This window comes from Hordeum vulgare, chromosome 3H, assembly GCF_904849725.1.
Source record: "Hordeum vulgare subsp. vulgare chromosome 3H, MorexV3_pseudomolecules_assembly, whole genome shotgun sequence".
NCBI classification, from domain to species: Eukaryota; Viridiplantae; Streptophyta; class Magnoliopsida; order Poales; family Poaceae; genus Hordeum; species Hordeum vulgare.
In genome coordinates, this window is record NC_058520.1 from 601003125 (window position 1) to 601018720 (window position 15596).

The window sequence follows — 15596 nt, forward strand, 5'->3', positions numbered from 1 at the left end:
GGGATGTTTGTAAGTGGGGATTACCATCATGTGCTAGAGTAAATCAGCTCCCATGAAACATAATTTAGTGTGGATAATATATATATCAGTACATATAAGTTAATTTTAGTGGCCGTATGCATCTCCACAGGAAGTCAGAGGGAATTCCCTCCTATAAAAAATCTTTTCTTTACAATTTTTCTAAATCAATTAATCAAATACTTCTTCCGTACCTAAATATAAGTCTTTTAAGATATTTCACTAGGTGCCTACATATGGAGTAAAATGGGTGAATCTATAATTAAAATATGTCTATATACATCCATATGTGATCCATTAATGAAACCTCTAGAAAGACTTATATTTAGGAACGGAGGGAGTAGAAGGGTGAGAAGTTTACATACCCTGCTGTTCATGAACGGTCGCCTGCGGCTCCCGGAGAGGCGGTGGATGCGACTGGGAATGTGGGGACCTGGTAGCCGGCGTGGGCGCTTGCGTAGTGCCGTTGACTGCCGGGATTGCGAGCATGGAGTCCCCTTGGTAGAAGTGGTATAGCTCGTACCTCATGCTACACCGTGTTCCCAGAATTCGACCACCTTGCGATCCATCAAGGTTCTTGAGCGTGTACTTCAAGGTAACCTGTAAACAAGCCGCGCAGTCGTCGGGCGTGAGGTCGGACATGCACTGCATAAGGCAGTACACCGTAGGGACGAGGTTGACGTCTAAGGGCGAGGTGGTGAACCTCCTCGAGCTGTTTGCAGCCAATTGGGCCGTGATGTTCAGAGGCATCAGCAACAAGTGCGTGATGGAGTCGCCGCCTGTCGTGTAGTTCAGGGTGTTCCGGAGGCTGATCCACTTCATCTGATCTTCCGTACTGTTGGCAAGGAGAAAATTATGGTTGGAGAACCTGAGCATGCGGTAATCGTAGTACGTGTTGGCTTCCTTGTTGTACGGGCGGCTCAGCTGCGCATCTTTGAAGGCAGCAGCCACGCAGGTCTTGCAGTCGGGGGAGTCGGTGGTGTTCCCACGGCAGAGCGCAAGGGCGTAGACGATATCCGGAGCATGGCCCATGGTGGCGGTGGCGAAGAGGCTGGTGTTGGACACGGCCTTGTTGGGGAGGGTGGACGAGAGGAGCATGAGGTTGGCTTCGTAGGTGCTATTCGATGTATAGTTGCCCCTGTCGCCGCACACTAGCCATTGGGCACAAACGAAATGTAGGAGAAGCAGGAGAAGGATGGGGACGATGATGATAAGTTGATAACCATGGCCATCGACTAGGTTACGCCGGGAGGTGGCAGAAGATCCTTGATGGTTTTATATTTATTACATGCGAAATATTGCAATACCGAGTTTGAGTAGTGTGAAGACTGAAGACCAAACCCGAAAAGACTGAGACCAAATTTCTGAAGACTCAGATCGAATTGGGAAAGACTTTGATTGCGTCGTGGTCTTTGTCTTGCTGTCACTGTCGTGCAACACTGAATGCAATACATGCTTGATAGTCAAGCTGCTGCAGTGCAGCGTGAAAGTTGCCAATGAAATTGGTCCCGTACTGCTAGACTGGATGCACAGGACAACCCATACTAATGCGTTAATTTCATTATAAGACTTCTCCCATTCCTACTTCATACAACTACAACCACTCTTATTAACTTCCTCATCAACATCATTAGGTACTCTTACGTACGAAAGTTTGTAGTGGTCCTGATTAAATAGTTAGTCATGCAGCAAGTCGTCAGCTAAACATTAATCTATTGATTAGCATATACACTTGTCAGCGAGATCACAAATACGAGAAGAAAATTCAAAATACAACAATGGAATATTTCTTCCATCAGCATGAAGTAGTAATATTTCATTGGAATGTGTTGGCACCAGTTTTTTGGCACAACAGAAAACATATATAAAATTTTTTCAAGAAAGGAAATATATTAATATCGTGAAGATACCAATTACACTCGGCCTGTGTACCAACAAGATGTCAAGACATCAAGGATACACACAGCCAAAAAGAAAAAAAACAGAAAAAAGCCCCGCCAGAGTGATCAGTCCTAGCAACAACAACACTCTAACCACCACCGAAGACAACACCCGGTATACAAAAAGGTTCTTCAAAAGCAACGCCTTCAAGAAGGAAACAATGCACAAGCATTGTCGTTGCCCGATCGAAGATCTTGAGTTTTCACCTTGAAGAGAGCGTGAGTTCACCCTAAAACAATGCCTTCAACAAGACCATTACCAGGTACAACCAATGAAGGTAAGACCTTGAGTTTTTGCCTTGGGAATCGAGACTTGGTACTCGAGGAGCAGCATCGAAATTTCCGACCTTCAGTGTTGTCGCCCCCGCTTGCCAAGGCCATTGTTACAAGTCACAAAAACACCTAGCACACAGTCTTCATCACATCCAGTATACCTTTTTGACAACGCTTCAACACTTCCAGTCACAGCCGCCATGACTTTCTTCACCCACTAGTGGGGACGGGGCCTTTAGGCCCGGCCCGTAAGGGGCTTTAGTCCCGGTTCACCAACCGGGACTAAAGGGGCGGGACTAAAGGCCTAACCTTTTCGTCCCGGTCCTCTTACAAGTGGGGACTAAAGGTGCTCCACGTGGGCGCCTCGTAGCGCCCCAGGGGCAGGCCCTTTAGTCCCGGTTCGTTACACGGACCGGGACTAAAGATTTTTAGATTTTGCTAGTTTTTGGGTTTTTTTTTTGAATGAAATTATTTTTGGGTTTTAGGGTTTTAGGGTTTAGGTGTTCGGGAGATTAACGTGATGCCTCGTTTGGTGTTCGGGAATTAGTTTTCATATAATTTAAATAGAAATAATTATGCATATATATATATAAGATTAACTTATCTTACAAGCGATCATATATATACAATTATATGGAGATCTGAATTATCGGGACTAGAGCCCGTCTATTCGATTACATGGACGAACATCAGTAATGGCCCTTAGCTACACTAAATCGTCCTTTGTCTTCTATAGCTTCCGTCCTCAGAAATCCCGCAAGCTCCTCTGCAACAGCAATCGCGCGTTGCTCTGTAGGACCTTCGTCCTCATGGCCGTGTGCTATATAAGAAGAGGAGATGAATATGAATATCAATCATGATAACAAATAATGACGGGTAAAAATAGAGGTGTGAATGTTCATTGCTTACGTCGAATCTGTGATCCTTGAACTCAGAGGTAAACGTGCGAATGGTCTCGCAAACATAGTATCCGCATAGATGCGTTCCCCGTGGCTGCTGGTCGCACTTTACGAGAATAGAATATATATAATCAAAATAATAATCTAGCATCATAAATGTATTGAAAATTAATAGAAGTATATCATACTACTACTTACCTCAGCCGCTCTAAAGGTCAGCTTCTCAGGAAAGTTACCGGGAGTCACGCACTTGAACCGCTTCCAAACCCTGCCCGACAAGGATAATGATTTGCTAAGTTTTTCATTAATTGATATATCAGAAAATCATCGAAAGAGACCGATAGAGCGCAAGAATGATTAAAATTACCCTTGGAGCATGTCCTACAGGCTTTGGAACTGTTCCAAGGGTCTCGATAATGGGTCGAAGGCATCAACTCTTCTCTTATCAATTTGAATGTCCAACAGAATCCAATAGAAGCTGCACATGTATGTATGTATATATATATATATATATATGTGTGTGTGTGTGTGTGTGTGTGTGTGTGTATGTCTGTGTCAGTAACTTATCAATTACACTTATAAGTGAATAGACACAACACAGTAAAGACCCTCACCTAAGTTGTATGGAAACAGTATGTGGTCACAGAAATTTTGATCTCTTAGAAACCTTAGAAGGTTTTCCTCCGTCTCCTTGGGTTTGTCAGTTAGCGTCGCTATATGTATTTTATCTGGGTCAATAAATCCAATATTTAGGATGCTCTTACTTTTACACTCCAGAATCTTCATTCTGCATAATAGAGTACAAGTTATATATAGACAATGAATTGAAATAACTAAACAAGTTATATGTAGACAACGAATTGAAAAACTTACAGACAATAGCAACTCATAAGCGATTTGTCGTGGGCGTCGCCATTGTACATCTGGAAGAGTTCATCAAAGTCGATATGGATTTCTTCGGAGCGGACGTAGTACTCCCGTGAGACACTCAGCACGATCATCGTTCTCCCATTCTTTGATTCACTTAAGTACCATTTATGCAAGTAACGCATATTTGTTGGGAGATCATCTTTGCTGACCAAAGGCTCTCCCATGACAAACTGTGGCTTAGGGGCTACCACAGCCTTGGGTATCCTGTCGTCTTGGGAAGCCAGCAAATCTTCAACCGAGATACCACATTCACCCGCCAACTCCTTTGCTCTTTCAAAAGCTTGCCCCTGCACCGGAGGGGGAACATTCTCGGTTAACACCTTGAGGGGTGGGATCGACTGTTTGGCCTATTGTCCAAGCTGAGGAACGTCTGACTTTTTCTTGCTTGTAGTTGAACTTGATTTGCTCCCACTTGCACTTGCACGTGAGCTGCTCTTTTTCACTTTCTTCTGCAATGTGCGTGTATAGTCATCAGGCTTATAGTGTAAGTCATACTGTGATGGAAGGGTCATGAAGTCTTTTGCCCATGCTATTTGCTTCTCGGTGTATTCCGGGCGGGGCTCGGGTTCCTTCTTTTTCATCTGCGCCTCATGTTGTTCCTTTGCTATCCTGGCGTTTTCCTCAGGGGTACGATCATAAGGTCTGATAGGAAGATTAGCATGAGGTACCTTTGGGAGGGGCGACAGTTTGCGCTTTGGGGAGCTCCGTCGCTTAGAAATCATCGACGGAGCGTTCTTGCTGGCACGCTTCCGCTTAGTATCATGTGCGGGCGGCGGCGGAGACGGACGACCCAAGTCCGGCGGCGGTGATCGAGATGGACTCGTGTTGTGCTGGCCGACGTCATGTGGAGGGCTTGGAGGTAATGGAGGTGTACGTGACCTGCGACGACTCGGAGGCAGTGTTGTCCTTGGGGCCGAGCCTGGAAGCTTGATGTAGTTCTTGTCCCATAGGATGACTCCACCCAGTACTTCTCCGAGTGTCCTCTCATCTTCGGGTCCAGCTATGTTGAGCTCCATATCATTAAACCCCGTTATGATTTCATCCACCCCGACTTTAGCAAAGCCAGCTGGAATCTCACGGCCATGCCAGCGTGCATCAGGGCCAGAAGGTAAAGCTTGTCCGACGACCACCTTCATGGATATGTTCTTGAATTTCTGATGGAGTTCACATGATGTTGACTCCTTGATTCCATCCACGGGGTAGCCGGGACCGCCCTCTATCATTCTTCGTTCATCGTCGGACGGGGCCTCAGATTCAGCCACGCTGCTTTTCCGCTTAGATGGGGCGCCGGTAATATCAAGTGCAGGATCTTCCTGGCGCGGTACTCCTTTAAGCTCATCAATCTGCTTCTGTTGCTCGTTAATCCTGGCAAGCGACTCGTTGAACTTGTCATTCTCGTCATCCTGCTGCCGCTTCTTTGCTCTCTCTCGGCTTCTGTAAGTGTCTGGGTCTCTGGCAAACCCAAGCCACCACGGGTAAGAAGGACCGAAGCCTCGCGTTCGTCCTCCATGTTCGTCATTGCCGAGGACCAGTGTGAGAAAATCTTTATCTCTATCTGCAGTGAACTTTCTTTGTCCCTCCTTAATTTCTTTCACTATCCTTTTCCAATTCTCCCTGGGTATCCTAAGATCGTCATTGCAGATGAGGTCCCTTGTTGTTTCGTCGTACAACCCACCATGCGCAAGGAACCAATTTCTTGCTCTCAATTCCCACTCATCACGGAGTGGTTCAGGTACGATGCCTTTATCTATCAGATCTTGCTCTTTCTTATCCCACTTTGGGATGGCAGTCTCATAGCCCCTGGCCCCAGCTAGTGGTGATATTTCTTCTTGTCGGCATTTATCTTGTTCTTTTCTGATAATGCGTGGGCATCTTCTGACTCCTTGTACTCTTGAAATGCCTTCCAGTGATTCGCCTGCTTGGCTAGATACCCCTCGAATACTGGCACTTTCTGTGTCTTCAGATAGTTTTTCCATAGCTTCTTCTTCCAGCTACGGAACAGTTCGGCCATCTTCTTCAGAGTCCACTGCTTGACTTTGGCCCTCAGTTTGTCTACGGCGTCTTCATTCTCACATTCTGGCAGGTTGAAATGTGACATGAGATCATTCCAAAGATTATCTTTGTACCTTTCGGCGACATAGTCACTATCGGCTGCCCCTTTGTGCTTGTTCCACTCCTGAACGCTGATCGGGACGTGATCCCTAACGAGAACTCCGCATTGCTTCTTGAATGTGTCAGCAGCATTCTTAGGAAGCTTGGGTTCGCTCGTAGGAAATATCACCTCAAATGTGTAATGCGTCCGTGCATCCAACTTTCTAGTCGGGCCTCGTTTCATAGTTTTGCTCGATGTGGAGGCCTAAGAGGGAGAAACATTCGTCAAATGAATGTATATGTATACAATATAGAGCTATCTCCAATATTTTTCACATATTACAAGTGATTGTCGAACTTCATATGTATACCTCGCCGGACTTTATTATTTCTTCACCAGCTTCTCCATCAGTGGAGCTATCACCTTCTCCGTCATTGGACCTATCTCCTGCCCCATCGGCTTCATCTTCGTGTCGCTCGACCTCCATTCCAACGTCCTGGTTTAGATATGACGACGGAGATTCAGCTGGTTCAACGTCGGGGCCGTCTTTGATTATATCTTCGAAAAGTTCTTCCTCTTCGAGGTTCCTGATATGTGGATCCATAGTTCTGCAAAAAACGGATTCTCTTAACCTTTGTACCAAATAAGAATTATTCTATCAGGAACTCCGTTCCAAAACAACTTAAGTCCCGGGTCGTGGCTCCACCCGGGACTCCTAGATTTCTGCATAGTATTCAAAGTAGGAGTACTTTTCCAATTTGAGCATTCAATAAGCAAAACCAAATCGTAAAATAAAGTAGTATTCAAATTAGCATGCATTCAATTATAAGCTAATACATCATCACTTTTGTCTATACATCGTCGAATATTATCACTAATACTCCTCGAATACTATCATACATATAGCATCACTGATACATCTAGAACCGTAGCGCCCGACGGGTATCGGCGCGGACGGTGGACACCCAAAGAGAAGGAACCATCACAGGATCATAGCTCCAGTGAGATCCCCGAAGAACCTGCCAGGTATGCTCGAACCTGCCCTCCAACGCAACCATGTAGCGACGGACGTGCTCATCCTCCTCGCTGACACGGTGACGTACCACCTCTGCGGTGTCCGGAAGCCTCGGCACCCTCACTGGCCCACGTGACCGCCACCAAACAAGGATCGGGTCAACGACGGGCTGGCTCCTCACCAACCTACGCCCCCCGGAAGGTAGCACCTCCCAATACCAGCCGGGCGGAGCCCAGTCCCGGACAGGGCCCCTCTGATCAAGGAGGTGTCCTCCGCCGAGTCGACGACGAGGATGCGGGATAGGCATCGTAAAATAAACTAAAAATAAACTAGTTCTATTAATTTTCTTGCTAAAAATAAACTATTAACACTTAAGCATATACAATAGCAAAATTAAACTATTAACACTTAAGCATATACAATAGCAAAATTAAGCAATAATCTAAGAAACACTATTAACACTTAAGCATATACACTATACAATAGCAAAACTAAATGACAAAAAAATATTTCTTCTTCTTGTAACCCTAAACTAATTTTTCTTCTTCTTCTATTTCTCCTCTTCTTCTACTTCTACTTCTCCTCTTCTTGTAGCACTTCTCCTCTTCTCTTCTTCTACTTCTCCTCTCCTCCTCTTCTAATTTTTTCTCTTCTTCTACTTCTCCTCTTCTTCTATTTTTCCTCTTCTTCTCCTCTCCTCCTCTTCTTATTCTCCTTTTTCTTCTTTTCTTCTTCTCCTCTTCTTATATTTTTCCTCTTCTTCTCCTCTCCTCCTCTTCTTATTCTCCTTTTTCTTCTTTTCTTCCCCTCCTCTTCTTATTTTAATTTTCCTAATCTTATTTTCTTATTTTTATTCATATTTCTTCTTCTTGTAACCCTAACCTAATTCTAAATATTACTAACCCTAATAATCTAGCACAAACCTAATAACAATAGGAATTAAATGACAAAAAAATCTTTTTCTTTTTCTTCTTTTCTTCTCCTTCTTCTTCTTTTCTTCTCCTTTTTCTTCCTTTCTTCTCCTATTTCTTCTTCTCTTCTCCTTTTTCTTCTTTTCTTCTACTGGCCGGAGTGTTGGGGAGGAGGGGGCGGGGGGCTTACCGGCCGGAGGTGTCGACGGCGCGCGGCGCGGAGGACGGCGCGGCGGCGAGGAGGACGGCGCGGCGGCGAGGAGGCGAGGAGGACGGCGCGACAACGAGGAGGACGGCACGGCGGCGAGGAGGACAGCCGACGGCGAGGAGGACGGCAGGCGGCGGCGAGCAGGACGTCGGGCAGCCTGACGGCGTCGTTGAGTTCGTCGTTGTGCCGCGCCGGGCAGGAGAATGAGAGGAAGAAGAAGAGAAACAGACGAATTGGGTTGGAAATTTTCGAAGTCCCGCTTAAATAGGTGGATCTATAGTCCCGGTGCGGGGCTCGAACCGGGACTAAAGACCCCCTTTAGTCCCGGGTGGAGCCACGCCCCGGGACTAAAGGCCTCTTTTCGGGCAGACCAAGAGGCGGGAAGCAGGGGGTCTTTAGTCCCGGTGCGTGGCTCCAGCCGGGACTAAAGGGTGTCTTTAGTCCCGGGGCGTGGCTCCACCCGGGACTAAAGCCCCTCCTCGGCTGCACGATAAGTTTAGTCCCACCTCGCCCAGCGAGGGGGACTAACACTTGTTTATAAGCCCCGTCGCAGCTTCTCCATCGAGCTCCTCTCTAAAGCACGCTTACGGGCCTAAACTTACTGAAAATCGAAACTATATTCGAAATTGTGGATAAAATTCAATCTGAATTCAAAGTGAATTCAGGTTGAATTTTGTCTATGATTTCTCATATAGTTTCAATTTTTTTCTATTTTCATAATTAATAATTTTGACTATCCAAACTATTAACTTATTTTGTTATTTTCAACTAAAAACTATGTTTATTAAAAATTCTTTTTGCATATTTGAGAATTTGACAAAACTATGATAATGAAAATTGTTTCAAATTGAATAAATAATGCAAAACTATTTTTTATTTTCATAATTAATAATTTTGACTATCCAAACTATTAACTTATTTTGTTATTTTCAATTAAAAACTATGTTTATTAAAAATTCTTTTTGCATATTTGAGAATTTGACAAAACTATGATAATGAAAATTGTTTCAAATTGAATAAATAATGCAAAACTATTTTTTATTTTCATAATTAATAATTTTGACTATCCAAACTATTATCTATTTTGTTATTTTCAATTAAAAACTATGTTTATTAAAAATTATTTTTGCATATTTGAGAATTTGACAAAACTATGATAATGAAAAGTGTTTCAAATTGAATAAATAATGTAAAACTATTTTGTTACATGATACTAGTCCAAACAGTACATATATAAATTTCTGACTTCATTTGGTATATTTCGTGCATTTACTTATTTTTTTTGATCTAGTTGACCCTGAAATTGAAAAGCACTACAAATGAACTCTGAAAATGTTGAAAGTTGGCATGCTATCATCATTTCACCCACATAGCATGTGTTAAAAGGTTGAGAGGGCTACGACAAAAACTGCATGCAGTTCCTGTACAAAACGGACAATCTCTCTCGAAGTAGCAGCGTTTCGAACGAGAACTCATCTCTTACAAAGGGATTTCATTTTTTTGAACTTATTTGAACTCCATACTTTTTGTGTGTTCAAAATGCACCATTCTAAGGCACATCACAAAATTTCAACAATTTCTGACTTCATTTGGTATATTTCGTGCATTTACTCATTTTTTTTGAGCTAGTTGACCCTGAAATTGAAAAGCACTACAAATGAACTCTGAAAATGTTGAAAGTTGGCATGCTATCATCATTTCACCCACATAGTATGTGTTAAAAAGTTGAGAGGGCTACGACAAAAACTGCATGCAGTTCGTGTACAAAACGGACAATCTCTTTCGAAGTAGCAGGGTTTCGAAGAAGGAGAAGCGACCCCCACAACAAAAGTGGTTCCGCGGCACGCCGCGTGGTTCCGCTGCACGCCACGTGGGACTAATGTCTTTCATTTTTAAATGACTGTTTTAATTAAAAACATATCTGTTACAAAAGAGATTTCATTTTTTGAACTTATTTGAACTGAAGACTTTTTGTATATATATGTGGTCGAAATGCATGATACCATGAAGTTAGAAAGGGCTAAACCATTCAAAAGTAGCAAATGAAGTTAGAAAGGGCTAAACCTTTCAAATTTGGAAACTATAATGGCACAAACAGAAACTAGACATATATAAATTGGTCCAAGCAGTACATGATACTAGTCCAAACAGTACATAATAATAGCGTGGCTCCACCCGGGACTAAAGCCCCTCCTTGGCTGCACGATAAGTTTAGTCCCACCTCGCCCAGCGAGGGGGACTAACACTTGTTTATAAGCCCCGTCGCAGCTTCTACATCGAGCTCCTCTCTAAAGCACGCTTACGGGCCTAAACTTACTGAAAATCGAAACTATATTCGAAATTGTGGATAAAATTCAATCTGAATTCAAAGTGAATTCAGGTTGAATTTTGTCTATGATTTCTCATATAGTTTCAATTTTTTTCTATTTTCATAATTAATAATTTTGACTATCCAAACTAATAACCTATTTTGTTATTTTCAACTAAAAACTATGTTTATTAAAAATTCTTTTTGCATATTTGAGAATTTGACAAAACTATGATAATGAAAATTGTTTCAAATTGAATAAATAATGCAAAACTATTTTTTATTTTCATAATTAATAATTTTGACTATCCAAACTATTATCTATTTTGTTATTTTCAATTAAAAACTATGTTTATTAAAAATTATTTTTGCATATTTGAGAATTTGGCAAAACTATGATGATGAAAAGTGTTTCAAATTGAATAAATAATGTAATTTTTTTTTATTTTCATAATTAATAATTTTGACTATCCAAACTATTATCTATTTTGTTATTTTCAATTAAAAACTATGTTTATTAAAAATTCTTTTTGCATATTTGAGAATTTGATAAAACTATGATAATGAAAAGTGTTTCAAATTGAATAAATAATGCAAAACTACTTTTTATTTTCACAATTAATAATTTTGACTAGCCAAACTAGTATCTATTTTGTTATTTTCAATTAAAAACTATGTTTATTAAAAATTCTTTTTGCATATTTGAGAATTTGACAAAACTATGATAATGAAAAGTGTTTCAAATTGAATAAATAATGCAAAACTATTTTTTATTTTCATAATTAATAATTTTGACTATCCAAACTATTATCTATTTTGTTATTTTCAATTAAAAACTATGTTTATTAAAAATTCTTTTAGCATATTGGAGAATTTGACAAAACTATGATAATGAAAAGTGTTTCAAATTGAATAAATAATGCAAAACTATTTTTATTTTCATAATTAATAATTTTGACTATCCAAACTATTATCTATTTTGTTATTTTCAATTAAAAACTATGTTTATTAAAAATTCTTTTTGCATATTTGAGAATTTGACCAAACTATGATAATGAAAAGTGTTTCAAATTGAATAAATAATGCAAAACTATTTTTTATTTTCATAATTAATAATTTTGACTATCCAAAACATTATCTCTCGAAGCAGCAGCGTTTCGAACGAGAACTCATCTCTTACAAAGGGATTTCATTTTTTTGAACTTATTTGAACTCCATACTTTTTGTGTGTTCAAAATGCACCATTCTAAGGCACATCACAAAATTTCAACAATTTCTGACTTCATTTGGTATATTTCGTGCATTTACTTATTTTTTTTGAGCTAGTTGACCCTGAAATTGAAAAGCACTACAAATGAACTCTGAAAATGTTGAAAGTTGGCATGCTATCATCATTTCACCCACATAGCATGTGTTAAAAGGTTGAGAGGGCTACGACAAAAACTGGATGCAGTTCGTCTACAAAACGGACAGTCTCTCTCGAAGTAGCACCGTTTCGAATGAGAACTCATCTCTTACAAAGGGATTTCATTTTTTTGAACTTATTTTAACTCCATACTTTTTGTGTGTTCAAAATGCACCATTCTAAGGCACATCACAAAATTTCAACAATTTCTGACTTCATTTGGTATATTTCGTGCATGTACTTTTTTTTTGAGCTAGTTGACCCTGAAATTGAAAAGCACTACAAAAGAACTCTGAAAATGTTGAAAGTTGGTATGCTATCATCATTTCACCCACATAGCATGTGTTAAAAAGTTGAGAGGGCTACGACAAAAACTGGATGCAGTTCGTCTACAAAACGGACAATCTCTCTCGATGTAGCAGCGTTTCGAACGAGAACTCATCTCTTACAAAGGGATTTCATTTTTTTGAACTTGTTTTAACTCCATACTTTTTGTGTGTTCAAAATGCACCATTCTAAGGCACATCACAAAATTTCAACAATTTCTGACTTCATTTGGTATATTTCGTGCATTTACTTTTTTTTAGCTAGTTGACCCTGAAATTGAAAAGCACTACAAAAGAACTCTGAAAATGTTGAAAGTTGGGATGCTATCATAATTTCACCCACATAGCATGTGTTAAAAAGTTGAGAGGGCTACGACAAAAACTGGATGCAGTTCGTCTACAAAACGGACAATCTCTCTCGAAGTAGCAGCGTTTCGAACGAGAACTCATCTCTTACAAAGGGATTTCATTTTTTTGAACTTGTTTTAACTCCATACTTTTTGTGTGTTCAAAATGCACCATTCTAAGGCACATCACAAAATTTCAACAATTTCTGACTTCATTTGGTATATTTCGTGCATTTACTTTTTTTTTTGAGCTAGTTGACCCTGAAATTGAAAAGCACTACAAATGAACTCTGAAAATGTTGAAATTTGGCATGCTATCATCATTTCACCCACATAGCATGTGTTAAAAAGTTGAGAGGGCTACGACAAAAACTGCATGCAGTTCCTGTACAAAACGGACAATCTCTCTCGAAGTAGCAGCGTTTCGAACGAGAACTCATCTCTTACAAAGGGATTTCATTTTGTTGAACTTATTTGAACTCCATACTTTTTGTGTGTTTAAAATGCACCATTCTAAGGCACATCACAAAATTTCAACAATTTCTGACTTCATTTGGTATATTTCGTGCATTTACTCATTTTTTTTGAGCTAGTTGACCCTGAAATTGAAAAGCACTACAAATGAACTCTGAAAATGTTGAAAGTTGGCATGCTATCATGATTTCACCCACATAGTATGTGTTAAAAAGTTGAGAGGGCTACGACAAAAACTGCATGCAGTTCGTGTACAAAACGGACAATCTCTCTCGAAGTAGTAGGGTTTCGAAGAAGGAGAAGCGACCCCCACAACAAAAGTGGTTCCGCGGCACGCCGCGTGGTTCCGCTGCACGCCACGTGGGACTAATGTCTTTCATTTTTAAATGACTGTTTTAATCAAAAACATATCTGTTACAAAAGGGATTTCATTTTTTGAACTTATTTGAACTGAAGACTTTTTGTATATATATGTGGTCGAAATGCATGATACCATGAAGTTAGAAAGGGCCAAACCATTCAAAAGTAGCAAATGAAGTTAGAAAGGGCTAAACCATTCAAATTTGGAAACTATAATGGCACAAACAGAAACTAGACATATATAAATTGGTCCAAGAAGTACATGATACTAGTCCAAATAGTACATAATAATAGCTACCATAGATATATATACAAGTGTTCGACATTCAGAACACTACTCGTCTGAATCATCTAAATCAGAATGTCCACCTTCCTCGAGGTGACGCTGGCCATAGTGGACGACTCGAATCTTGCGGTACAACTCGTATGAAACGTATGCATCTTTTGCTGCATACTCAATGTTGATATCATCAAGTGGGCCCTTCTCCCAAAGTTTGTGCTGAGACTTTGGGAAATTGGTCTTCATATCAGCATATGAATCGTCGATCAAGGCAACTGCCATATGAGCCATCGAAGTCCTGTCATGTCAAAGCCTGAATATCGTTTGGAGATCAACGAGGCAACCAGCTGGTATCTCAATACCGAAGCTGTGCCTCATCTTCAGCTTGTCGTTCCTTATGTCAACGGAAGAAAAAGTGATGCCGCTGCGAAGGAAGTCCATGAGTTCTGGACAATGCTTGTCACTCCTGCAACAGAAACAAATTAAAATGGAACAAATGTTACATACTGCTGCAATAAGGAAACATGTTTCACTACAACTAAAGAGAAAATTATCTTTAGGATTCAAATAGAACATATGCAATGGAACCTAGAGAGATCACTATAGCTATCCAATGGAACCTAGAGAGATCACTAGCTATATGCAATTTTCATGACTATGACATATCATATTGCTATCCAATGGAACCTAGAGAGATCACTAGCTATATTCAATTTTCATAACCTTGGATCAAAGAACACCGCATAAAATTGTATCACTACAACTATGATTTCAATGAAACATATTGAACCAATCAGATTTTTCAGATTGTGGAACACTATTCCAATCAGATTGTGTTCCCTTCAACTAATCAAAATTGTTTCACTACAACTATTTGAAGCGAACCAACTATGATTCCAATGGAACATATTAAACACTAGTTGATTCTAATACGATTTTTCAGATTATGGAACACTATTCCAATCAGATTGTGTTCCCCTTCAACTAATCAAAATTGTTTCACTACAACTATTTGAAGGGAACCAACTATGATTCCAATGGAACATATTAAACACTAGTTGATTCTAATACGAATTTTCAGATTATGGAACACTATTCCAATTAGATTGTGCTCCCCTTCAACTAATCAAAATTGTTTCACTACAACTATTTGAAGGGAACCAACTATGATTCCAATGGAACATATTAAACACTAGTTGATTCTAATACGATTTTTCAGATTATGGAACACTATTCCAATTAGATTGTGCTCCCCTTCAACTAATCAAAATTGTTTCACTACAACTATTTGAAGGGAACGAACTATGATTGAAACAAATAAACTTACAATGTCATTATCTTGGATCAAAGAAAGCCTCAAAACTTACCTCGCCCATTGGAAGATCAAGACATGGCGTGTGAAGCATAGTTGGATGACGGCAACACCACGTTGATCGGCCGTGTACTCCAGATCAAGCCCCAAGAACTTCTCATGATCCACTGCGTGGTCAAACCATCGTTCCTTCAACTGTTGAAGAAAAAACGGCACCTCCCTGCTCAGGTTCGTGTACACGACACGGAGCTTGGTCGTGCCATGTGCGAGCACCTCATGAAAGCTAGTTGGCATGGTGGAAGAAGAGAAGGGAAGAAGAGAGGAGAAGAACAGAGAGGGCGACGCGAGGGAGAAGAAGAACAGAGAGGGCGACGCGAGAGAGAAGAAGAAACAGAGATAATGGCGACTGTACGCTTCGGTTCGTGCTTTTCATCGCCCGAAACGACGCAGGATGCAAACCGTTTGGGCCTTTAGTCCCGGGTTGAGTCACCAACCGGG